At 38.2% G+C, this 27424-nt stretch overlaps 1 long non-coding RNA gene across 1 annotated transcript; it reads left to right on the top strand.

The window, feature by feature from the left end:
* Positions 1-2572: 2572 nt before the first annotated feature.
* On the top strand, positions 2573-4603 carry LOC122204108. Its single transcript, XR_006195497.1, has 3 exons — positions 2573-2633; positions 3731-3912; positions 4400-4603. It is a non-coding gene; the product is annotated as an uncharacterized LOC122204108 (long non-coding RNA).
* The last annotated feature ends 22821 nt before the right edge of the window (positions 4604-27424 follow it).

The raw sequence follows: 27424 nt of genomic DNA, 5'->3' as shown, positions 1-27424 counted from the left end.
GTTCGTGAGTTCCAGCCCCGCATCAGGAAATATCCTGGGTAGATGTTACACAATCCAGTGAACTCTTAAAAGCATCTGGGTTCTTTGTGGTTAAGTAGATTGGAAGATGGAAAAGATTTGATGTAAAGAGGATTCCCCAAAGCTGACTTTGGAAATAGAGAGGGTCAGCAGCAGGAAATTTGAGCAACTTCTAGAAACTCAGTGAGAAACTTCCTCTCTGACAGCCAGTGAAGAAATGGGGTACTCAGTCCTCGGCAAGGAATTGGATTCTGCCACAAATGTGGGAGTCTAGAAGACCACCAGCTGCAGATGAGAACATAGCCTCACTAATACCTTGATTTTTGTGTTGTGATACCCTGAGCTGCAAGCCAGGACACAATGTGCCTGTACTTCTAACTTACCTAACTACAAAATGTTGTTGTTCTAAGCTGCTGAATTTGAGGTTATTTATATTGAAAAATAGAAAACTAATATGGTGACCTTTAGCTAGGCAAGGTTTTCTTAGAATACGAAATGCATAAGTCACACAAAAAAATGCTGTATCATATTTCATTAAAATAAAATATTTCTGCCTCTTTGAAGATACGTAAGAAAATTAAAAGACAACCCACAGCCTGAAATATAATATTGCCAAATGTATATCTAATAAAAATTGTTATATTAATACAAGAACAGTTAAAAATGCAGTCAGTTAATACACAATACATTAAAAAATGGGTGCCCAAAGGGTGGGTACCTGGGTGGCTCAGTTGGTTAAGCATCTGACTCTTGATTTCAGCTTGGGTATGATCTCATGGTTCCTGAGTTCAAGCCCCGCATCAGGCTCTACACTGGCTTGTGATTCTGTCTCTCTCCCTCTCTCTACCCCTTACTCTCTCTCTCTCTCTCTCTCTCCTTCTCTCTCTCTCTCTCAATAAATAAACGTTTTAAAAAAATGAACAAACGTTAAAAAAAAACCACTTCACCAAAGAAGGCATGAGAATAACCAATAAGCACATGAGAAACTGATCATTAATTGTCACGTCATTAATGATATCATTAATTATCATATAAATGCAAATCAAAACCAGCACTAGGTACACATCCAGTAAAATGGCTACTTTCTTTTTCAAAAAGAACACAAATAAAAATACCCAATACTATTATAAAATTTTACTTAAGGTTCAGATGTTGGTCCTCCAAGAACATAAAACTAAAAAGTTGTTGGTATGGCTATTATATGCCTTTTGAAAATACCATGTTCTTTTATAATAAGGCCAAAGATTCGGTGTTGGGGTTATTCTGTTCCGCAGGTCACTTGTGGATCTGGACTCCCATTTGTGTGTTGTTTCATACCAAGTTTCATACCATGTGAGTCAAGTATGAAGGTCAAAACTCCCTTAAATTCTCAAAATAAGTACGTACAGACATTCATACACATATATATTCATACAAACATGCTCACGCCAAACCCTTGGGAGTATCATAGATGATCAGTAGATTGGACATAACCTAGGGATGGAAGAAATGTTTATATTTTAGCAATACAGATAACTTCAAATTTATTATTAGCTATCCCTGCTATGGCTTTCATAAACTCAACTTCTATTCCACGAGTATTGAGATAGGTTCATACCTGAAGTTAACTCATTCTCCGGAAGGACTTTGGTGTCTGCTGTTGAAATAATTTATCATGAGAATCTCCTGGAGAGTGGCTACTAGTGAAGGAAAACATTGGTGTTTGGAGTCCTGAGTCACCCACCAGGCCAAATACTGTCTTGCCCTTATTCCCCTCTGCAGTTTGGTAGGTCTTTGGGGTCTAGGACAGAAAGTAACTTTTCTGTAGAGTATGTCTGAATGGAGAGGAATACACATAAGGAAGTGTTTCACAAGGAAATGATTTGAAGAAGTCCCTTCTTAGTAAGATTTAAACAGATGGGAGAATGGAATGAAAGACATTATTGCTCTAACAGACAGCAAGGAAAGGAGGCTTTTGAACTGAGAACTTGCAAGGCATGAATGTAGTTGAGCACCAGAGGTGACTGGGAAGAGTGGGCACGATAATGGCGGGCGATGAGGTTGGAATTATAAAGCCGATTGTGGAGGGCTCAGATTTATAGGCAAACCAAGAATGAATTTATCCTGAAGACAATGGAGGACTATTTAAGATAGTTTAAATTGGTCGGTGATTTGGAAGCCCCAGTTCTGCAAAGTAAAATCATTTAATAATGCTAGTACTGAATTGCTGTCTCATGTGACATAGTCGTAGCCATGTTCAAATTCATTTGTAACCTGCTGGGCTCTTGGGCCACAAAGTACATTTATAATCTGATATGTGTTCATCTCCATCTTTGCTCATTAATTTATGTGCATTTGCATTTTAATATGTCCCCCAAATATATAATGGATTTAAGTAACGGAATGATGCTAGAGAAGGCAAATAACAGTATTGTGTAAATCTGTGAAGTGTGCAGTTCAGCAGTGTTAAGTATATTTACATTATCGTGAAACAGATCTCTAGAATGTTTTCATCTTGTAAACCTGAAACTTTATACTCATGAAACAAAAATGTCTTTTTTCCTACCTCCACCAGTCTCCTGATAACCACATTCTGCCTTATGTTTCTACGAATTTGACTACTTTAGATAACTCATGTAAGTGAAATTATACAGTAAGTGTCTTTTTGTGACTAGCTTAATTCTCTGAATATTTCTTTTGTGAAATCTACTAATGTTAGCCATGTAGGAAAACCCTTTTGATTTGAGTGTAGGCTTTCCAACAAGAGTCCTGTGACTCCATATTATAAGAAATATTTCTCTTCTGTGTTTGATGATGACATATTTATTTTAGGAAAATTTAATTAACTATAGCAGATGAAGTCCCATTTTGAAATAAAGATTATATGGAAGTGATGAATCATTGGGTTCTACTCCTGAAACCAATACCACACTATATGTTAACTAACTTGAATTAAAATGAAAATAATTAATTAATTAAAATAAAGATCATATAAAATGTTTTCAGTGATATTTCTTCGAGTATAGATTTTATAGCTTAGTCATTAAGTCACAAAATATTTATCAAGTTTCTGCTACACTTCAGGCACTGTTTTATGCTCTGGGGATGGAGCTGTGACTACACAGCTTTTTTTAAGGTTGTATTAAAGAGGAGTGTGGTAATTAAGATAGAAGGTTGATAGATATCAAATCATCAGGTAATAATAAATAGTATGAGGAGATGCCTTAAAGCTGAGATTGGCATTAAAAGAAGGAGCAAGCCAAGAAAAAGTAAGGTGGAAGTAAGACATCCCAGGGTAAGCAAAGAGCTAACATGAAGAAGGCCCTGTGACCTGTGAGTCTCTAGGAAACCCGATAACAATATATTCGTATTGTGAAACAAAAATCTCTGTATCAGACTAAATGTTCTTGCCTTCATTCTATAATAATTTTCCCTCAAATAATTTCTAGGATAATTTTCCCTTGAATTGATATTACAGAGATGTCTCCATCTGTTCATGCAAGTAGGGTTCAACAGCATTTCATCAGTTCATTGTCTTTGGCCTTAGAGTCACCAACCTTGCTGAGCTGCAGCATTATTGGAAAAATAAAATTAGATGCTACTGATGAAAGCAATGGATATGCTACACATCATTATTTAAACAGCAGTTTACATCATTGTTATTTTTAGTAGCGTAGTCTCAGGAGTAGCGGCACTAATCACAGTAGTAGTAATTATGCATTATTATTTATAGATTGAAGTCTAATTCAAAGCACATTGTAGCCTGGCGTCACAAGCTTTCAAAATGGAAAGGAACCCCTGAGATATTCTAATCACATTCCTTGCAGAAGAGACTAGATCAGGCCAATCAAGTGACTGATTACATGCTACGAAGGATGCTGCATTCAGGAGAACAATCATGGCATGAAGTCAAGGGTAAGCAGTGTGTGAATGGAGGAGCGGCTGCCTATCTCGCTGTCTTACCTAGACAGGAAAGCCATGATAACAATTGAAACTGAGACTCCTGTTCTCCCCATCCTTTACATACATCACTGGGAATAGAATTCGACTCTCCACTGCCAAGTGTTTCCTGGGAATAGCTGGCAGGTTTGCTATGCAGTTCAGCATAGATACCAGCCTCTGGAGAATGTGGCAGGCAGATGAACTTGGATTCTGCTTTAATTAAATCTCTGGAGGATCCCAATTACTAGGAGGAACCACTGCTCACTTCTTTTGGGTATTTGCATATGTAGTCAGGATCAAAGGCGTTTGTAGATGCAAATACCTGTACAACAAACATTACTTGTCTTTAGGGTCTCATAATCTCCCCAGAGAGTATCCCAAGAATAAAGCTGGGAACAGTACCTGCAACCTATTACTGCAGTCTCAAGTGTAACTTGTGTCTCTGTTTACCTTGAACTAGATTCTGTGGCAATGGGGCTAAAATACCAGTCATCTGGAATTGGGGTTATTTGGCGATGTTAACCAAAAGAAAAAGGAAGAAACAAAGACACTGCAGTTGAAAGGTGAAGGAGGCTTTATTCCAGGCACTATTATAAATTAGCGGTATGAACTCAGACAAGATATTTAACCTTTTTGAACCTCAGGGTTTTTTCTCCCTCATTTGCAAAATGAATATAATCACACCAAATTTCAAAGTTGTAAATGTAAAATTTACTGCTTCACAGATTTGGTTCCAAATATAGTTGGATCCCTTGTACTTCTTGGAATGAAGATAAAATTACATTAAGGCTCTGGGCAGGCCGTTCGGCTCCTTTGTCCTTAGATTCATTCCTTAACCTTTCTGTGCTCTGCTCTCTAAAGAGGAGGCAGAATAGTCCAGGCTCCCAGCCCACACTGCTGGGCCCGCTAGCTTCTGGCTGGGTTACGTCAATGAATGGCAGCATTAGAAAACTGGAGAAGAGAAGAACTGAAACTATTCTCTCTGCGCCTTTCAGCTTTGGGCAGAATTGTTGATAGCAGCTTGTATCTTAGTATCTCCTAGACATGATTGGCCCCTGGGCATCAGTATTGCCATCCTATCCCTCTGTTCTTCTAACATTTGGGTGGAAATGACTTTCTGATGTTGCTAATCTTGGATTATCTAAAATCACTCATTGATAAACTGTTGGGAAAGTAACAGATTTTTGTGAATCTGATCCAGAAGAATAATCAAGCACTGTGTTTCAGGATGGGGATATATGCTAATCCTTGGCATATTAGAGCATGTATTTTAATGCATTTTTGGAGCTGGATTCAGAAGGAAAGTCAGTAGTCTGAGCAGATTGAGAGGTCAAAGAAGATGGTGTGTATTAAGCTAAGATCCTTAAGGAATAGAAACTTCAGTGGGTAGCTAGGAATAAGAAAATGAAATACATGCAAATACTTGCCTACTTAGGCTTGACTTTTGATAAAACGAAGAAAAAGGGAAAAAAATCTATTATTCAAATTCCAAACATTCAAATCCTGAATTCTCATTATCTCTATAGCCCAAACAAATGCTAAGATGCAAACCAACCCAAGCCTCAGAGAAGCCTCAAGGGCAAAGCACCAAGAACAATGGTTCCTGAACAAAAACCACAAAGCACCAGTAAGCAAGCCTCCTTGAATGAGAGCCCATATACGTAACTCTGATGGCTTTGTAGCATGCCACCTAAGGCAAGAAGAAATAAGGACTCATAATTTCCTTCTCTATACTTTTCCTTCTCTATACTACTTTTGGTTAGTCATAGACATACAAAAGCTCTGCATGGGATTTGAAGGTGGTGCAGTAGATGCTTACTCTCCAAAGGTCAAAACATAGGCTTACTCATGTTCCGTTTCTCTTCAGGATGACTTCTGTTGGCATAGGCAGCAGCCTGTCCCATAGCTTCTGCTCCCATGGCATCTCTTCTTTTAGTGTTTGTCTATCTCTTATCTATCTATCTATCTATCCATCATCCATCCATCTATCCATCCATCATCTATATATCCATCCATCCATCATCTATCTCCATCCACCTATCATCCATCTATCATCTACCTATCTACCCATCCATCCATCCATCTATCATCTATCTATCTATCTATCCATCCATCCATCCATCCATTCATCCATTTAGCATCCATATATAATCTGTCTATCCATCCATCCATCACCTATCTATCTATCCATCCATCATCCATCATCTATCTATCCATCCATCCATCTATCATCTATATATCCACCCATCTATCATCTATCTATCCATCCATCCATCATCTATCTATCATCTATCTATCTATCAATCATCTAAAATCCTGGCAAGGTGCCAATGAGGTTCTGTGAAAACAGTGCCATTCCCTCCTGCTATGGGTCATTCAAAACTGCAAGGATAGATGTTGGGAATTTGGCAGTATACTTTACCAGTTCTCATAATTTCAAATGCCAAATTGCTATTATGATCTCTTATTCTACACAATTTCTAGTGGATCTGCTTCTCTGAGTGGACTCTCGATAATGAAATAACAAACTATTAATTAGACCTACAAAGACCTAAGATGGATTTATCAGAGATCATGAATAATTGTGAATTTAATAAGTTTAAAGTAATATGAGTAGCCATTGAAATTATGAAATAATTTGATCAATTAGATTTAAGAACAAAATAATACTTCTGGAAATGAAAGCTGTAAAATCCCAAACTGGAAATTAAGTCTACATTTTAAACTAAGAAAGTGTAAAGTAAGAGAAAAAGTAGATATACTACAGTACAAAGGGATGATATTAATATGGAAGTTAAGAGAAAGGAAGAACAGGGGCATCTGGGTGGCTCAGTCAGTTAAGTGTCTGACGTTGGCTCAGGCCATGATCTCATGGTTCATGGGTTTAAGCCATGCTTCAGTCTCTGTGCTGACCGCTCTGAGCCTGGGCCTGCTTCGGATTCTATGTTCTCTTCTCTGCTCCTCTCTGCTCCTTCTTCTCTCTCTCTCTCTCTCTCTCTCTCTCTCTCTCAGAGATGAATAAACATTAAAAAAAAATTGTAAATGAGAAAGGAAGAAGAAAGTGAGAAAAAGATATATATATCTTTCTTTCAGAAAATGGAAAAATAGAACACACATTCAAAAACCAAACATGAGCTATAGAAAAAGGAAAAATAGGTGTATTTTATCATGGTCATAGAAGTAATATTATAAGTAAAACAAACAAACAAAACATGGACACACAAAAAATAAACAAAACCTTGAGATCATTTTCTTTACATGTCCTACTAAATTTCTTATTTCTGAGGGATGATGTCCTTCATCAAATGTAGAAAAATCCTGACTATTATTTCTTTAACACTGTACTGACTCCGAAATATCATCCAAATTTTCACATTCTTAGAAGTCATTCTTGAATGGGGCTCTCAGGGTCCCACCTTGAATCTGTTCATGAAAACAGTAGGCCAAGAATCCAAGAATGAACGTCCATGTAGAATTGGGGAGCACTTTTCCTATGGTTTTCTTTTGTCTAGCACTTTGTCCCCAAATCCCACTCTAGTCCTCAATATTGATCTCCATTTCTTTTACTTAGTGAGGTTGCCAGTCTTTTTATACATATGTGCATGTGCACAGGCATAAAGTACACACGGACATTTATACATCTATGTGTAACAAAATATTGGTGAAACAATGTAATCATGTCGATGAAATAAGGATGATTAACTTTTAAGAGAGAAAAATCAGATGCTCCTACAAAGCATGCTCTAACGTGAAGGGATATGGACGAACAAAAGAAGCATGCCTGAGGACAAGGGTCAAGATCAGAACATTTCTTTAAAAAATAATAGACATATATACATTAGGCAAACACAAGTAAAAGAACTGGCCAGAATTCAGACCAAAAAGTGTGAAGAACCTTCATAATGCTAAAGGGTATGAATCTCGAAAAAGTATGAGTTATAAATATTTATGTACACAATAGCACAGCAACAACTTTTATAGGACAAAAAAAGTTGATGACAGGAGCAATAAATAAAACACCCTAAATATTGACTATTTTAATTCTCTCTGTTCCATTCAAGATTAAAAAAAAAAAAACAGAATGAATATATATTTAAATTATACAATGAATTAAATAGGCCCATTATAGATCTGTAGCAATTGATGAACATGCTTTTTAAGCATTTAAGAAATTGATGTGGAAATTTTGGGGTTCAGAACGAATGGTCAAGAAAAAATTCTTCAGACATCTTTGGTGCAAAAGCTGGTTTTATTAAACACAGGGCCAGGACCAGTGGGCAGGAAGAGCTGCCCTGGGGTTGGGAGGGGTGACTGATTATAAACTTTCAAGTTGGGAAGGGGTCAGGGATAATGTAAATCTCTAAGGAATTTTGGAAGCAAGGTTTCCAGGACCTTGAGGAGACTAGCTATTGTTCGGAAAAGGTCATTTATTACTGTCTAATTAAAGTGTTGGTCATGAGACCCTTCAGGTGTATATCAGTGGGACATATGCTTGGAGGATGATTGCTAACATATATTTGGGAGGCAGAGATAAAGAAAGTTCCAAAAGGAACTTTTTACTTTTTTAATTTCCTTTTTTTAAAGTTTATTTATTCATTTGGAGAGAGAGAGAAAGATAGCACAAGTGGGGGAGGGGCAGAGATAGAGAGAGAGAGGGAATCCCAAGCAGGCTCTGCACTGTCAGCACAGATCCTGATGTGGGGCTAGAACTCACAAACCATGAGAAATGACCTGAACCGAAACCAAGAGTTGGCCACTTAACTGACTGAGCCACCCAGGCATCTGCAAAAGATTTTTATATGTTAAAGGACCTAGAGGATCCTGGAGGTCAGATTCTTGTCAAGCTAAGATTGCCTTTTGCCCTTCGCAAAGTGTTCACATTGAGGCGTTTGAGTTCCAGAGAACGGTCACTCTGCCTGTCTCAAGGTCTTGTCAGTGGGCTCTAAGTAGTAAGGCAATTTAAGTTTTTCTTTTGCCTTTAGTTCCCACATCAGAAACATTTACAAAAATTATCATAAATTAGACCACAAAGAAAACTAATACTTTTCAAAAAGAAACACTACAAATAATACTTTCTGACCACAATGAAATAAAATTAGGAAAAATAAAAACATAGCAAAAATGTTTGTTTTATTTTTTTTTAACCTAGAGTATTTGGGAAAGGTTTTGTTTTATTTTGTTTTGTTATGTGTTTGTATGTCTGTTTTTCATAGCAACCAGTGAACAAAACCCAGTATTCTGTTCTCAAATTGTCGGCAAAGGCATCCTGTCATTGTTGCTGAATCAAATTCTTCTGGTTGGCTCTTGTACCAGTGCCTCAGACAACTAGAGTTTGGCTAAAATAGACAAACTAACAAACAAAAGACTGTAATTTAACAACTAGTTGACAAATAAAGAATTACTAGTTGTGAACTTTGGAGACACATGTAAAAGACCAAAGCATATGAAGAAAATAGCTTCAGATCTTACACAGGTAAAGAGCTCCTATGGAACCAAATGAAATGAGTTGAAAAACAGGAATTTAACATATTAATTGTTATTTAGACCAGTGTCCTCTGATTTTTTTCAGGGCCTAAACTTATGCTAAATTTGTGCAAGCAATACATTTTTAACAAGTTTTCAAAGGTTTTTTTGAAACTTCTAAAAAGTGCTATTTTGTGAATTTTATCGAACAGATTAGAGCTATGTGTATTGCATGAGAAAGGATGAAGTGGGGCACCTGGGTGGCTCAGTTGGTTGAGCCTCCGACTTCAGCTCAGGTCACGATCTCGCGGTCCGTGAGTTTGAGCCCCTTGTCGGGCTCTGTGCCGACAGCTCAGAGCCTGGAGCCTGTTTCGGATTCCGTGTCTCCCTCTCTCTGCCCATCCCCGGTCATGCTCTGTCTCTCTCTCTCTGTCACAAATAAATAAACATTAAAAAAAAATAAAAAAACAAAAACAAAAAAAGAAAGGATGAATAGGCACTACCTATAATTTTGAGAAAGGCCAAGAATAATGACTATGAAAGCAATTTCAAACACAGTAAGCAATACTTAGCCTGCAGGAAAAGATTTCCCTCTCTGTCTCTGTCTCTGTCTTTGTCCTGGTGGATTTGATGATAGTTGGTTGAGTGGAAGACTTTCTTATCAGCTAAAGGTTCTGTTTAATGCTGGAGTATTCCCACATGCTGCCAATCAGCCAAAAGAGCAAAGGAGTTACACAGAACAGAGAGGATGGTTATTAAAAACAACCCCTCAGAAGATCCAAATCAATACGTGTATCTATTTTTATATAAACTAAAGCAGTTACTTGATGTACAGCGGAAAGGGTCAGCAGAGAAGGCCCACATATCTCTTCTTGAAAATATAACACACTACTTGAAAAGGAGACATCCAAAAGCCAACCGCCATTTGCAGCTTAATGTTGAATTACGCCCTGGGCGTCACAAAATGGCGCTGTGTTCATCGGCAAATTTATGTCTGTATTTCTCTGCAGCTTAATATGTTACGGCTGGCACCATTAAATTATTGTTTCAACATTTATAAAACTGTAGATATACCTTTGTAAGTCTCATTTGGTCTGACCGGATGCAAGTAAAAGGTGGAACATGGAATATCCTTCTTCACAGAGAAGCAAACCATAATTCATATAAAAATTAAAGTCTGACCAATATCTATGAAAATAATTATAATTTAATAATTATATTTAGCTGTTACTCAATAGTCAAAGACAGCCTTTTTCAACTGGCTTCACCTTAGATAGTATCAAGTATGTGCGATGGATTAGCTTCTTTCATATGGAAAGTCTGGATTACTTATTTCCCTTACTTTAGACTTTATTGGCAAATAAGTTAACTTGCCAAAAACTGGAGGTTTACAGAAACAAAGATTCTTGATCCACTGGTAAAGAAGGAGTCGATTCACACAGATTTTACTTAAAAGCCTTTAAATACTTGGCACAATGAACCACAAAAAAACTCCACTCATTTTTCCCCAAATAAAAGCCACTATTGAGTAAGAAAATAATCATTTAATGACATATTTGGAAATTTTTATGCTATGAAAATATATATAAATTTAAATCAAAAGGCTTGCATTTAAAAAAATATGTAAGTGCAACATAGAAATACTGTATTTGATTGATCATTCCTTCCATTAAAAAGTGATTATGTCTACTAAAGATTAGGAATTATGCTCTAGTTTGAGAATTTGAGACTACGTCTTGTGTTTTCTCTTAAAGCACTTATGATTGTTTCAGGGATAGGAATGTAAAGAAATAATTACAATACTAAATATGATATGATATAATTGAGTGAAATAAGTGTTACAAGATTATACAAGATAGAGTAAAAAATACTGTTATTAGCAGTATTAATTTGGACCACATGAAATTGTAGATCTTTGATGCTTTTGACCTACAGAAATTACATTTGTATGTGGCTCAATCTAATATTATTAGTTCTCATAGTGTTAAAATTGAGCTTGATCTTGAAAAACGATATATGGTTAGAATTAGGTTCTGCAGCAAGTGACCTAAATATTGTAGTAATTCAAACAAGATAGAAGGACATTTTTCTCTCTATTAAATTGATTTGGGAAGTAGGTGATTCAAGGCTGCTCTGTGTTCTGCACCACGAAATCCTGATGACCTTGGCCCCTCTCTTTTAACACTCTGATGTCTGATCCTGGTCTGACCCTCAGTTCCCCCATTCCAGAAAGCAGTAAGAATGCATTGATGATATAGAGGGGCAGAGGATGCTTGCCAACTGCTACTTAAGGAAAGTTTCTGAAGGATGCTGCATAATATCAGACATATTGTTGCCCAGAATCTAACCACAAAACTATGTTTAACCTCATGGGACATGGGAAATGTAGTATTTTGTAGGCAGAAATGTACCACCTAAAAATTCTATAATTCTGATACTACAGGAAAAAAAGAGTATGGGAATTACAGACAAACCACTAAGGAATAGTTTACTAGTTGGAATGAGAAATGGAAAAGGGCTGGCAGAAAAACCAATAACATCTGCAAAGATGTAAAAAGTTAAAAGTGCATGGAGCATTTGAATAACTATCTTCTTTTATTAAATAAAGTGTTTATTGATTTGAGTAATGTCTACGTCCAACGTGGGGCTTGAACTCAAGAGCCGGAGATCAAGGGTCACATGCTTTTCCCACTAAGCCAGCCAGGTGCCCCCAGATAACTATTCTAACATGGAAGACCAAATCTACATCAGGGTAGATGGAAGGAGTTGTATTTGAAGCAATAGGAGTAGGTCAGACAGTAAAGAGCCTTATATGTTGGTCTATGTCACTGGAATTTATACTGAATTGGAAAGAGACAAGAGTGAAAGAAAGAGTTAACATTTGTTTTCCTTGGAAGATAATGGGCTAATCTCCCAAGCCCATTGCCCTTTAAAAATACGGATTAAAAGAATAAAGTAATAAAAATATGAAAGACACAATAATTACCAAATGCTCAGTTTATTCCTTGTTTGAATTTAAAAAGTTGTAACTTTAAGCAAGCTGAATACAGAAAGAACAAATACAGTAGGTGCTTAGGGGTATAGAATTATGGTCTACTTTAGAGTCTAATATTATAGGTAAAATATGTATTTCTTAATTTCTACAATTAAGTTTACAAAAATATCTAAAACTTGAAGATATCAAAATCATTATTTCCTATGTGAAACGATGTTGCTTAAAACCCCATTGATTTTTTTAAACAGTGATTTTGTAAATATTTTGATCAGAATCTTATTTTGCAACGTAATTCTTTCAAAGTCAAACATTTAAGAGGTATTGCTATCTAGCTATTCTCTAGTTTATGAATTTTTCAAAAGGCCCCTTTTCATTTCTCTTTTAATTCCATAATGTAACTAGCCAAGGCAGGTCAGAAGAAAGTGTTGAAGGGGAAATGATCTAAAATTTGAAGTTATGTTCCTGATAGCTGTTTGGACATTTGACTCTGTTGTTGTATCTAAAAGCCAATAGAGTGGTTCATAAAACTGATTGCAGAGCACATTTCAGAACTAATAAAACAAATTGACTATTGATGATGTGCACAGGGCAAATCCAATTACATCTCACAAAGCTTTATATTGCTCTATTTCTTCTTTAATGTTTCCTATTCATGTATTTCAATTTCAAGTTTGGGTAACAAGCCCAGAAAAGATGCAATGTGTGTAGGCAGAGAGTGGCTGGAACTTCGGAAATACAAGTTACGAGAGGCATTCTGGATCTACCCTTTGTGGCTCTGTCTCTGGACACATCATTGAAACGATCTCAGTTTCAAATTCATGGAATTAAGAGTACTGCCCTTTTTAAGTATGAAATAAAATAGCACATGCACATGTTTTGTAAACTATATAATGTAATACAAGTAAAACTTTTACAACTAATTTAAGCAATGAATAAAGCATATACATATATAATATCAAGAACCAATAAAACAAAAGCACTGATAAAAGTTACACACACACACACACACACACACACACACACACACACACGTAGAGATTGCTTTCAATAGGACCTTCCTGTCTGACTCACCTTGCTTTTCCCTAATGACATTTTGGAAGAAAAGGATGGATTTTTCTTATCACACCTTTTCCAGAATTCCGGCAGAACTCCACACGACCGTGAAGACAGTATTTTATTTTTCATTGTACCCCTGCTACCTGCTGCATGGATGACAAATGTGACAGGGACGTCAGTGCTGCTGTTTGGCACTGAGAACTATAATTAGCAGATACATACAAAATACTTTAATGACAGCCCCCTTCTGAATGCCTACACCTGCCGGACACCGTAATAATGAGGCTCATCTGCCACTTGAACATTGATCAAATGTCTCACTGGGGCTTGAAAAATATGTGCTTCCGCTGTCATCACAGACCGGGCACAACCCCACAAGCGGGATCAGGGGTACTGTGAAATAGTCAGCATCTGCTGCTTCACCAAGCAACATTTTGTTTTCGTTAATTCCGTAGGCTTATTTGCATCTTCTTAATTTTCTTATGCTAGAGATTAATCATTCATGAAAATAATAATTACAAAACTCATTTAAAAGCTTAAAAAAAGGCAGGCTCCTTTTGATGGGCATTGCTTCTGAAAGAGCAGCAGAAAAATCAACTCATGCTTAAAGGAACTTCAAAGCTAGATGTTCTAAAATTGGGATGGCCTCGTTTTTTTCTCTAATAAAATTAGTCCTGCTGGTTATCACGTATACAGTGGTAGGTGAGGTAGACATTGTAAGTATCTATCTCCAATTACTGTATGTTGGTAAGGAAATGGAAACAATTGGTTTGTTTATTTATTTATTTAGGTTATAATGAAAAGTAATGTGCCATCAAAAGAGCAAAATGATATAATAAAATATAAAAATTGAAAGGAACGCTAGAGTTCCTTTTGCCAACTAGAATTTGTTTCATAGAATAGCATTCTGGCCTCCCAAAGACTTTTGCATTCACCATGTCCTTTTATTTGTATTTTTAAATTTTTTTTCAATGCTTATTTATTTTTGAGAGACAGAGTATGAGTAGGGAAGGGGCAGAGAGAGAGAGGGAGACACAGAATCGGAAGCAGGCTCCAGGCTCCGAGCTGTCAGCACAGAGCCCGACGTGGGGCTCGAACCCACAAACCATGAGATCATGACATGGGCCGAAGTCGGACGCTCAACCGACTGAACCACCCAGGCACCGCTCAGAATGTGCTTTTAAACTGTCACTTCCATATGAAGAAACAGATTCCTTTTGTGGACAAATCTAATTTTTAGAAAATGCTTCCTTACGCTGAGCTCAAATGGGCCTTCCTACAATTTCTATTCTGTAGTCTGAAACTGTCATAAACTGCATTCAGTATGTCTTCTGCTTAATCATTTCGATATTCAGGGAGCCCCCATGTAGGACTACAAGTGTGTTCCCTACTCAGGTCAAGGGTCCGCATCTGCACTTCTGAGTTTGTCACAGGCTCCTCTCCCTGTCGTCGGTTGTTTTTCTCTCTCATAAGCCATTCTTCCCGGACACACTCCACTTCAAGATCTTGTCTTCCTTGCGACGCTAGTCCAATTATTGTGATAATACTGACATTTTTGCTTACAAATTTCATTTTGTTTCAAAATAGAATACTCACAAAATAACATGTTTAAATGATCGTTTCAAAATAACTTCCTCATTTTATCTTCACCAACATTCTCTGAGGTAGGGATTGTTACCCCTAATTTGCAAATAAGAAAACGGACTCTCAGACCAAACGAGGGATTTTCTAGAAAAACTAGCATGTATCATAGCATGGGTTCTTGCTCCACCTCTGGCACCAAACAATGTCTCTTTTAATCTTCCCAAGAAATCTTTGAATGAAGTGCTATTAATATCTTCATAACAGAGTTGGCAGGGTGAGTCACAACGTGGTTAGGGAATGTCCCCAGGGTCACAGGTGGGAAGCAGCAAAGCCCCAGCCATCTGTACAGCAGTTGTGGAATTTTCATGAAGCATCTCACAAGTGCTCAGCTTCATCTGTGCCAAGCACCATGTTAGACACCGGAGGTGGGCACATTAACAAAACATAGCTTCTGCGAACAAGGTGCTTTAGCATGAAAAGTAAAGAGGTATGCACATAAGCAAACGCAGTAAAATGTTGCTAGGACCCTCACAGATGAATGCACATCTTAGAGGATGTGGACTGTGGTGTCATAGAAGCTGGAGCTCAATTTCACTCTATGAGGGTGGGCCAGCTGAGGGTTTAGAAAAAAACGTAACCCCTGATGTTGAAAGATGGGTTGGCATGATGGTTCTAGGCAGTCAATATAGAAGCAAGTATAGAATTTTCGGCACAAAACAGAGGAATTGTGAACTTGATGATGTGAGGGTGAAATTACAAATACTTCCATGTCTTCCGTGTGTTCTGTGGCTTGACCGCAGGTGGAGGGACAAAGTGAGTGACACGAAGATCAGACAGAATGCTGAGAGGTAGCGGCCGGATCATAAAGAGACTTCTCTACTAGGGGCAAGGTTTAGAGATTATTTATTTGGGAATCATTTAAAATGTTTAAGCAAAAGAAACAACATGATTCATTCAATAGCATTTATTCATTTGTATTGAGCCCAATATGTTGAGGATAACTCATCATGCCAAGTGCTAGGAAATCAGAAATGACAAAAACGAGAGAAAATCTTTGACTTGTGGAAGTTGTTTCTGATCAGCATTTTAGGAAGAGAATTTTGCAAATAGTGAAGAGATCAAAATGCAAGGGACAAGATTGGAGACAAGGACGTTAATTTGAAACCTCAAACCATTAATTGAAACTGTTAATTGAAATTCCTCAAATAATAAATATAAGCCTGAATTTAAGCATTATAAGTGGGGAAGAAGAAAAAGTTATGTGGAGATTTGCAGGGCTAGTAACTGCTAGCTGCTGAGGCTCAGAGAGAGAAAAGTCTCTCAATTAGATCCAAGTCTAAACACAGGTTTATCTATATTCTTTTTGTTTTTCTAATTCAATTTAAAAACATGTTGAAATAGGTGGGTAAAAACAAGAGCTCTCCTGAGAAACTACTAAAGATTGTAATTTCTCCATGTAGATATCACTAATCCACAGCATATGCTATATTTATTTCCACAGCTACAAAAAGGCATATTTCACCAAAAAGAGAAAGATTCTTTTTTGAATCTGAGTTATATATGTAAATTCCCACCTACTCAAGAGAAGGAGATCCCACAGGATGAGAAGTGTGGATCATAGGCCACCTGGAGAGTCTGCCATAGTTATCTTTTATATGAGGGCGGGCACTAGGAAGGTAGTGAGAATATCCTGCATGTATTCATTTACTTTTACATTTCTGTACACTTTCTTTTATTAGTTTCATCCATTCGTGTGCCTTCACCTTCTTCGTATTATCTAATATATTCTAACTCAAAACCTTTCCCAAAATCCAGGCTAGGTTTTCACATTGCCTGTTATTCACCACTATTTAGATTTACTACCAAGATCCTAATGATTACATGCCACATCATTTTTGATTATTTCTCTATATCTGCTTTTGCTTCTGTTGAATTTCCCATCCTGTTGACTCTGTCATCCTCTTCAATGATTTGGGATAATTATTTTTTCTTCCTTATTGTACACTGGCATTTGGATTTCAAGTTCTGCACGAATTTTGGGTGTGTTCTGTCTCAAGTCGTTACTGTTCTTCATTCTAATCGCTTTCACACCATCATGAATCCAAATAAAGCCATATGCAACTATTTGTATCAGATCTTTACCTCCTTGCTCTTATAATCCTCTTTAAATTCATTTTATCCCCAGTGGGGATTAATATTCCTAAACACGGAGAAAACTATCCTGCTTAAGACCAGTTAATGGATTCCTGCTGCCTATAGAGTGTTGTTTCTATCATTAGTCTCACAAAATAGTCCTTCAGAATCCCTTTCCATCCTGCCCTTTCAGGCTTATCTCTTGCTACTTCCTTTCACACACAGAATAAAATGCTACATATGGATTACCCTTTATTCTGTAGACTAAATGCTCCCATTTTATGCTTTTGCTCTCATGACATCGTCTTCAAATACCTTACTGTGGTGGAGCAGGCTTTGCCACCCCAGGGTATGTCTCTCCAGGGTACCACTCCAGGGCATGTGGACTATTTTGGGCTGATTGCTTTTGAGAGCTAGAAGGCTTGGGAAGAACCTTTGACATTCACCCTAACTGCCTAAAAGAATTTAAATAGGACATGATCCAAAAAGGGAACTATCAGCAAAGATAATTGTAGTACAATATAAACTAAGTATGGTAGACAGAGAAGTGTACTAGACAGGAAGTATAGCAAGGCCTGTTTCATCAAAGGGCTCTTTGTGTCTCATTGTTTCTAGATGACCCAGCAAACGTTTGCGCATCAAACATGGACTCTCCCCGTTCTTCTTGTAAATATCCTTCCTCCCTTTTGAAGGCCCATAACTTTACCCCTTTCTTCTTCATCCATAATGACATATATATCTCATTTTGACTGACTATCTGAAGAATCATGTTTTTTGTGCATACAGAATTAAAATTTGACTTTCTCCTGGTAATTTGTCCCATGTCAGGTGAATTTTTAGACCAGCCAGGAGAATCTTAAACAGTAGAGAAAAATGTTTCCTCCACAACATCAACAAGAAGTAACTTCTCCTGAAATTTTTTCAAAGTTTATTTATTTATTTTGAAAGAGACAGAGAGAAAGAGAGAAAGAGTGTGTGTGAGCGGGGAAGAGGCAGAAAGAAAAGGAGAGAGAGAATCCCAAGCAGGCTCTGTGCTATTAGCACAGAATTGGACACGGGGCTTGATCCCAGGAATTGTGAGGTCATGACCTGAGCTGAAATCAAGAGTCTGTCGTTTAACCAACTAAGCCACCCAGGTGCCCCTCTCCTGAAATTTTATTTGTCTTTATCTTATATAGCATTTCATTGCTTTTATTATAGTTCTTATACATCTGTTTTTTCTTCCATTTCCTGAGAAGAGATGCTGTCCATATAGTTTGGCATTTCCCATGACTGCTAATATGTGCCTGGCAAAAAATATCCACAGGATATCTGTTTATTGAATTAATAATATGTTAGTTAATGAGTTTATCATAATAATGCCAGAAACAAACTTATTACAAATTTACAAACCAGACATTATGATCAAAATGTATGAAAAATGTATATAGTAAATATTATTATATGCCTTTGTTTATATATTTTCATGTATTCTAGAGGTATTAACAAACCAAAAGCATAGAATTACATCTTCAATTATGGCAGAGCCTTCACAGTTACTTTTTTGATTTTCACTGGATTAGTTTTCAGAATATAAGAGAGCATTTAGTTCACCTGCCATTCAAATCTGACTTAGAAAATCCATTCTTCAGGTGCCTAGGTGGCTCAGTCTGTTAAGTGTTCGACTTTGGCTCGAGTCATGGTCTTACGGTTCATGGGTTCGTGCCCCGCATCAGGTTCCAAGTTGCCATGGTGAGGCCTGCTCGGGATTCTCTCTCCCTCTCTCTCTACCCCTCCTCCACTCGTGCTTTCTCTCTCATAAATAAGTAATTTTTTTAAAGAATACCCATTCTTAATCATAAAATGAAACATTAAAGTTTACTTTTCTCAAGGGTTAGAAGTTTTAATTGTGTCACAAGAGAAAAAAAGCAAAAACACAAACAACTGTTCTCTTATCGCCCTAGAGCTCTGAGATGGAACACCAAGCTGGTATACCTTTAATAATGTAACATGCAGTGAAATATCCACATACTGAAACTTTATATCATTTACTGCCTTGTAAAGCTGTAAGTGCCCTCTTAAAGTCAGTATATTCTGACACTTTGCTACCCACAGATCTCATGCTGAAATCCACAGGAGTTGGGCATTAAAAATTGAAAGCAGAACGCAGTTCTTTCAAATTGGATAATTGGAAGCTAGTGAAACATCTCAAATATGGGTACAATAACAAGTAGGCTGCTGGCAAAACATGAGTAATCTGGGTACTGTATTTAAATTTTTAACTGACCCTTTGGCAGACGGCATCATGAAAAACTAACCTTCAAAGAAATGAGAGCTTTGTTTTGCCAGTCTCTCGCAGTTGAAAGGCTATCAACAATCTGCTCTACCGACAATTACCTTAAAAAAACAACATTTTTTAAAGGCTCATAAGACCAATATCCTTCTATACTCTTTACAGTAAATGGCACGTTTTAGGGTGCCTGATACAGGCATCAAGAGTCATCAAACTTCCTATAAATTACACTATAACAGTTTGGTCATTTTGGTGTGCATAATGACATCAGGAGAACACATGATACGTCCGTAAAATGTCGTTTATTCTTTCCCATGAAGAAACTCCTTCTAGAACTCACGCTCGGTAGACAAATAGCTATGTTTCAAGATCAGAGATACCTCTGATGTCCTATCCCAGTAACTCCCTTGTTTCCTGGCTAAGGCTTAAGTGTGCTAGTTAGAGCATCAGTCTTTCAGCATTGTTTGTGTTCAAATATAAATAGCCCTGGAGGAACTATGCTTAGTAGGTAGATAGAGGTGCTTAGCATAAACATGAAAATACTAGATAAACTCCAGGACAGAACAGTGAGAATGCTGTTATCTGGTCCAACACATAATTTTCCTAAGGTATGTGTTAAACAACATAAATTCGTCGATCAAAAGTGACTTCTAACAGATAAGACCCTGCAGGTCTAGGTGACACTTTGAGCAGGCATGATTATGAAAAATAAATTATTTTAGATATGTATAAACTAGATAAACTTAAAGAAGACCACCCTGTTATACCACATCACTTTAAAAATAATTGTATTATTTGACAATGTTGGAGGCACTGAGGAACTAAAGAAAATACATTAATAAGCATTTAGCTCTGTTCAAACAGGTATTTATAAGAATTAGGATTTCCTTTTGAAGGAGTTTTATTTTATATTTTAATATTTATTTATTTATTTTGAGAGAGAAAGAGAGAGAGAGAACGAGCAGGGGAGGGGCAGAGAGAAGGAGAGAGAATCCCAAGAAGGTTCCATGCTGTCAGCAGGAAGTCTGACTTGGGGCTCAATCCCACGAACCGTGAGATCATGACCTGAGCCAAAATCAAGAGTCGGATGCTCAACTGCCTGAGCCACTCAGCTGCCCCTGAAAGATTTTTAGAACATAAAAATATCTTTCCATCCCCAAAGCTTGAGGTATGATCTATTCAGAATTGGCTTTCTAGGTTCCTGGGAACCAGGGAGTGAGGAGATTGTTCATTTAAGCAAATGATAGTTTCAGGAATGTCGTTTAAAATATTAACAATTAATAAATGAACATTTTGTCTACAATAAAGGAAAATTGAAACACAAGGTTCTTTGGGAAAAAATTAAATATGGCAACGTTTTTAAAACAGATATTTACAAATGTGTTAAAATTCATACATATTGTGTGTCTTGTTTTTAGCTTCTCCAAAAAAAGGAGTCACATTAAATATTTGTGGGGAATAAGCTTAGAAATTCACAAGGCATAAAAACTTGCAAAGTCTCACCCAAGCTTGGGTAAACAAGATAAGACCCCCATAATAAAGCAAGGAGGGGCCAGGGACCCCAGAATAGAGAGGGAGGGGCAAAGGCCCCAGAAGGCAGAGGGGTCAAAGGCCCCCAATACAAAGATATATGGGGTAAGTAAGATTAGGTATTCAGGGAAGAAGTGCCCCCCCAATTTAGTACTATAGGAGAAAGCTGCTTTCACATGAGGGAAGGACCAAGTTAGGTAAACAGGTAAATAGGGCTATAGATGGTTGTGCTGCCCTGCAGAGCAAAGCTGCCCAGAGAGGAGATGATTAACAAAAGAAAGGTGCCTTGTTAACCCTTAGGTCACACGTCCTACATGTCGCATCCCCTAGGCTAGCTAAGATAACAGAGGTGCTGCCTCATGTTCACTGTAAACCACCTTCCGCCCAGCTGCCCGGCACCAGGATTTTGTTTTGTATTAACCCAAACCCCTAACCCCAAATACTTTCAAGACCCCTTTTCCCTCACGTCCATGAGTTAATGTTCACAGATTCATTCTTTTTTTGCACGTCCATCACCATGTTTGTAAGCCTCCTGATCCTAATAAATACAGGGAAAGGACCCTTATTCGGGGCTCTTGTCTTCTCCCAGACATTAGCCATCTCTCATTTTAATCCTGCATCCCTCTTTCTTGCTAGACAAGAAAGAACTTTAGACTTAGAGTCTATGACAAATATTGTCTGTAAGTTACTATTTTCAAGAAATTTCTTACCCATAGATCTGATTTATATTGCTAAATTTGTTGATAGATGGAAATAATGATATTTGTGGAAGAAGCGAAATCTCTAAGACTCTGAAATATTTTGTTCCATTGAGTATCATGCAAGGGTTAAATAAAATATTTTAGGAAAAATTGATTAGTCCCTATCTGGGGATCAAACCCCACCCTTCAGGTTGTACACCCTGCTCCAGGCACTACCTTGTTTTTCTCTTTTCTTTCACAGTGCAACTTTCCCGTCAAAGTGTGTTTTAATTTATGCAATCCACATCCTCCCTGCAACTCACTTGCTTTGGACTCCATTCCTATGGTTCTATTGAACCATAATGTGGGTTCTTAGTTGTTCCAGGTTTGAAAGTCAGGGACCACTCATCTGTCTTCTCATGACTGAACTCTCAGCAGTAATCTGTACAGTTCTGGGACACCTGGGTGGCTGAGCCGATTAAGCAACCAACTCTTGATTTTGGCTCAGGTCATTATCTCACCATTCCTGAGATCGAGCCCTGTGTTGGGGTCTATGCTAACAGCACAGAGCCTGCTGGGGATCCTCTCTCTCTCTCTCCCTCTCTTTCTCTCAAAATAGATAAGTAAATGTTTAAAAAAGAAAAAAGAAAACTGCAGTTCCCTCTTTCCACTTAATTGAAACAACTACTTCTTTCATTCTATGATGCTGCATTCTGGAAGGATCTTCTCCACTCTACTGCCCACACTGTTCAGTCTCCTTCATGGACTTCTTGTTCTCTCTTTGGCCTCAATGTGTCTAATAACCATTTACATGACATTTGTTTCTCAGACATCTATCTCAACACGCCATCCCTAAATGACAGCTGCCCAACTGACATCACCCTTCGAGATCTACCAGGCATTTAAGCATCTTTTTGATCATGTCAGAATTCCTGTTTACCTTGAACTATTTGAAATTCTATTTTTCTGTTGCTGCTGATCCTCTTCCAAACCTTTCTCCATCCAACAGCCAGGGTGCTTCTTTAAAAATAAAATTCAGATAGGGACACCTGGGTGGCTCAGTCGCTTAAGCATCTAACACTGGCTCAGGTCATGATCTCACGGTTCCTGGGTTCGAGTCCTGCATCGGGCTCTGTGCTGACAGCTCTGAGCCTGGAGCCTCCTGCGGCTTCTGTGTCTCCCTCTCTCTCTCTCTCTGCTCCCTCCTCTGCTTGCATTCTGTGTCTCTGCCTCTCAAAAATAAAGATTACAAAAATTAAAATAAAATAAAATAAAATAAAATAAAATTCAGATCACTTTTCTTGCTTCCGTGAACCTGTCACTTCCTTCGCATTCACATGAAAATGGAGTGTGAACTCATTGGCTTACCGTCCACTGCACTGGGGACTTAATTCCTGGATCTTCTTTTCTGCCTCCTGGGGCCCCTTCTACCTGTTCAGTGTGAGCATTCCTCTGCTGTTCTTACCCCTTCTTGGTCAGACCAACGTTACAGAAACCTCAAAGCCCAGGCACTATTTCTTCTGCACGACACATAGTTTTCCCGAGATCTTCCAACAGCGGCTTTTTAAGCATTAAGATCTCACCTGAATTGGCAGTTCTTTAAAGAATGTTTTAATTATTGCCACATTTAAGTTAGATTCTTGCCTCAGTTTTTTTTCTTAAATGTTCCTACTTTATTTCTTTAGTATTACCTGAAATTATCCTTCTATTTATTTTAATTTTGTTTCTTTCCTATCCCCCCACATTCTAATAAAAGCATCATGAAAGCAGGGGCTTCGTTCGGTCTCACTTTTACACTGAAGTCACAGATCCCTTTACAGTAGCTGATAAGAGCAGACACTGAATAAATATTTTCTGAATGAATGGGTGAATGAATGCTGTTGAATAGGCAGATTCTGCTTTTAGCCGGGTTCTGTTTTAATTAAGAGAAGTTATGAGTACATTGAAGCTCAAGACACTATTGAACATTTATATTCTTTTTGTTTTCATTAAACTCTAAAAATTTGGCATTAGCAAAAAAAGCACATTAGCCCCTGTTGGCCAAGAGACAGTTTGTGTTCTTGTGTTTCTGTTTTGTTTTACCTGCGTTATATCCCATAAAATAAAAATGATTATGCCACTGGATTTGTCTAAGTATTTCCATTTATTCTGCCATTATCCAATTATGCACTTCAAAAAGCTACTTTACAATTAATGTTGTTATACTTGTCCTAGCAGAAATCTGCTCAGCCCATGCACGTTAACGCTGATATTTATCATCTCCTGGCTGAAACTTATGTGTATATTTTCTTCAGAACTTCTGCAATGGTCTACTCTGAACAGCACTGGTAAAAATGTGTTACTTTACCGTGGATTCAAGAAAAGTGCTCATAAATCAAAAGGGTTTGTTTTGAATGGGCATACACAATCCTTATCGCCTTCCAAAGGAGCGAGAGACTGCAGGAGAACGGGGAATTGACTCTATTTGATTTCTTCAAATCTTTGACGCCGGTATGTTCCATACCATTGCTGGCAAAGAAAGTGCAATTCGTATACTTCCTGTTGGCCTCAATTTCCTCTATGCAGTCAAAGCCTCTTTCGTCTTTGTTTCGCACAGCTCGTATTTATACACGTGGCCGACTCTGCACGCGATCCTGTCTTAACGCTTATCCCACAGACAAAGTGACGCACTCACACGCTTATTAACTGCTGGTCCGAACTCGGAGCTGGCTTGTTCTTTAACGAATATGTCGAGCTTCCCACCCTATGTCCCTCAGACTCCTCTCTGCCGTACTTCCAGAGTGATCAGTGACCTTCCTTCTCAAGGTCAGCAGCCTTAACAGCAGTGGAGTTTCTCTGGGAGGGAGGACTTCCTAGAAAGAAATGAGGTCACGGGCCTCAGCCTAGAACCCCTGAATCTGCATCAGCATTTTAGTAAGAATCTCCAATGACTTGCATGTACATTAAGGCTTGAGAAGCACTGCTGTGTGACATCCCCCTGCATGAACCCTCCAGTGGAGTCTCCGGAATTAAATTATTAAGTGCGCCAGCTTATTCTGCCTCTCTGACCATTTCTCCCGAGACCTCATGAGTCCACTTATTTTCTACCGACACTGAACTGTTTGTAATGCCCCACCCCTCAAAAGCACTTTCGTGTTTCCACATTTCTGCTTATAGATAAATTAGTGCTACATTATGGTAAAAGGTGTGGGTTTTGGCAATTGGAGAAAACTGTGTTTAACTCTTAGCAAAGCATTATCAATATCAGCATTCTTGGGGTGCCTGGGTGGCTCAGTCGGTTGAGCATCCGACTTCAGCGCAGGTCATGATCTCATGGTTCATGAGTTCGAGCCCTGCGTCGGAACTGTGCTGACAGCTCAGAGCCTGGAGCCTGCTTCAGATTCTGTGTCCCCCCACCCCTCCGCCTCCCCACCCCCGTTTGTGCTCTGTCTCTGTCTTTCAAAAATGAATAAATATAAAAAATTTTTTTTTAAATATCAGAGCATTCTTGAGAAAATTACTCAACTTCTCTAAATGGCTGTTTTTGTGTTTTTCCTATCTTAAAGTGAGGATAATTGTAGTACTTACCTGGTAAAGTCATGGCGAGGGCTAAATGTCCCAGTGTCTGGCAAAAAGTAAGTGCACCATAAATATAGGTAACATGATGCCCTCCAGGAAAACTGCTCTCCTCATTCTTTGTGACTGAAAACTACCTGGGTGAATATCCTCTAGTTAACTCTCCCACTTACACTTGAATTAAGTATATTTTCTTCACAAATCCTTCATAACTTGTATACCTAAATTATTCTCTTGTTATCGTCAATAAGGAAACCTCCCCATTTGTTAAGATTTTAAGTTCAGAAAGCGCTGTAATTCATCTAGGGAGCATATATTCCAAAGAAGTTACTTAAAAAGTGACCGAATAAAAAGAAGAATGAAAATATTGGCAATGATTACAGAAACTGCCTTGGATATCCGTCCTCAATGGCCATCTCTCCTAGCAGCGTCACCATCTTGGGGGAACAGCGGTATACCTACTTACTTCCAAGGATATGTTTCCTGGCTTTGGGTTCATCATAATGACGTGGTTCTGGCCAGGAAGTCTGCTTTCCACAGAAGCCAGTCTTTCTCAGACTTTCCTTTCTGCCTTCAGTGCAGACCAAAGATTGCATCCATGTCATGACCACAAGGAACCCGTGAGATGGGGCGCCTGGGTGGCTCAGTCAGTTAAGCACCCAAATCTTGATTTTTGGCCCATGTCATGATTTCATGGTTTGTGGGATTGAGTCCTGTGTCGGGATCAGAGCCTTCTTGGGATTCTATCTCTCCCTCTCTCCCTCTCTCCCCTTCCCCTGCTCGAGCTTGCTCTCTCACAATAAATAAGTAAACTTGAAAAAAGAAGAAAGAAAGAAAGAAAGAAAGAAAGAAAGAAAGAAAGAAAGAAAGAAAGAAAGGAATCCGTGAGAATGTGAGTGTCCTGTCAAAGACAACTGAGCAGAAGAAAGATCCTGAGATACGATGTAAAGTCACTTGGCCAATTCCGGAATGCCAACATGTGGGGTTCCTGGAAGTGGGGGAGGAGACGTGTTTTCCATTAAACCATTATATTTGGATTCTAAATGCAACTAAATAGGGGCACCTGGGTGGCTCAGTCGGTTAAGCAGCCGACTTCGACTCAGGTCACGATCTCGCGGTCCGTGAGTTCGAGCCCTGCGTCGGGCTCTGTGCTGACAGCTCAGAGCCTGGAGCCTGTTTCGGATTCTGTGTCTCCCTCTCTCTCTGCCCCTCCCCTGTTCATGCTCTGTCTCTCTCTGTTTCAAAAATAAATAAACGTTAAAAAAAATTTTTTTAAAAAATAAATAAATGCAGCTAAATATATTTACATATACATAAACAACATCTTAAAAACTTTACAGTTTATGAAAAAGTGTATATTTGCTGAATTTTTCTGTATATACATATAATGACATAAAAACTCGAATACACCGCAAGTGCTTAATTAGATATAAGGAAAAATTTCTGCTATTTAAGAATGTTTTGTTTGAGGGGCGCCTGGGTGACGCAGTCGGTTAAGCATCCGACTTAGGCTCAGATCATGATCTCACGGTTCATGGGTTCGAGCCCCGCGTTGGGCTCTGTGCTGACAGCTCAGAGCCTGGAGCCTGTTTCAGATTCTGTGTCTCCCTCTCTCTCTCTGGCCTACCCCCACCTTGAGCTCTGTCTCTCTCGGTCTCTCAAAAGTGAATAAATGTTAAAAAAAATTAAAAATTAAAAAAGAATGTTTTGTTTGCCAGATGATGCCAATAAGATAGTTCTACAATTACATTTACCTTTTTTTTCCCCCAATGTACATCTTTCCTTTTATTTACTTGATGTTTTGAGGGAGGGAAGGCTGTCTAACATCTCAAATATTAAATAGGTAGGAGCCATCCATAATGTCCTAAAACTCTATGCAAGGTTTGGCATGACTATTTATTTTTCTGCGGAGAGTTTCTATAGCTTTCAGTGGCTTCTCAACATCATGTAAGAATAATCCCACTTAGAGGAAGAGGTTATTACTTTGGTATTCCATTGCTGAGTGTTACATTCACTTCTCAGATACAAAATGGCTAACTGAACTACATCAGGGCAACGAAACATAATTCGTATAGCTTTACAACTTGTTCTTTAATCTCCATCTTCTAAAATATTCATATTATTTTTTTAGAAAAAAGAGAAAAGATGGGGCGCCTGGGTGACTCAGTGGGTTGAGCGTCCGACTTCAGCTCAGGTCATGATCTTGTGGTCCGTGGG

The sequence above is a fragment of the Panthera leo genome, chromosome D3 (assembly GCF_018350215.1).
Source record: "Panthera leo isolate Ple1 chromosome D3, P.leo_Ple1_pat1.1, whole genome shotgun sequence".
Classification (NCBI taxonomy): domain Eukaryota; kingdom Metazoa; phylum Chordata; class Mammalia; order Carnivora; family Felidae; genus Panthera; species Panthera leo.
This window is presented reverse-complemented; position numbering and strand designations above follow the sequence as displayed.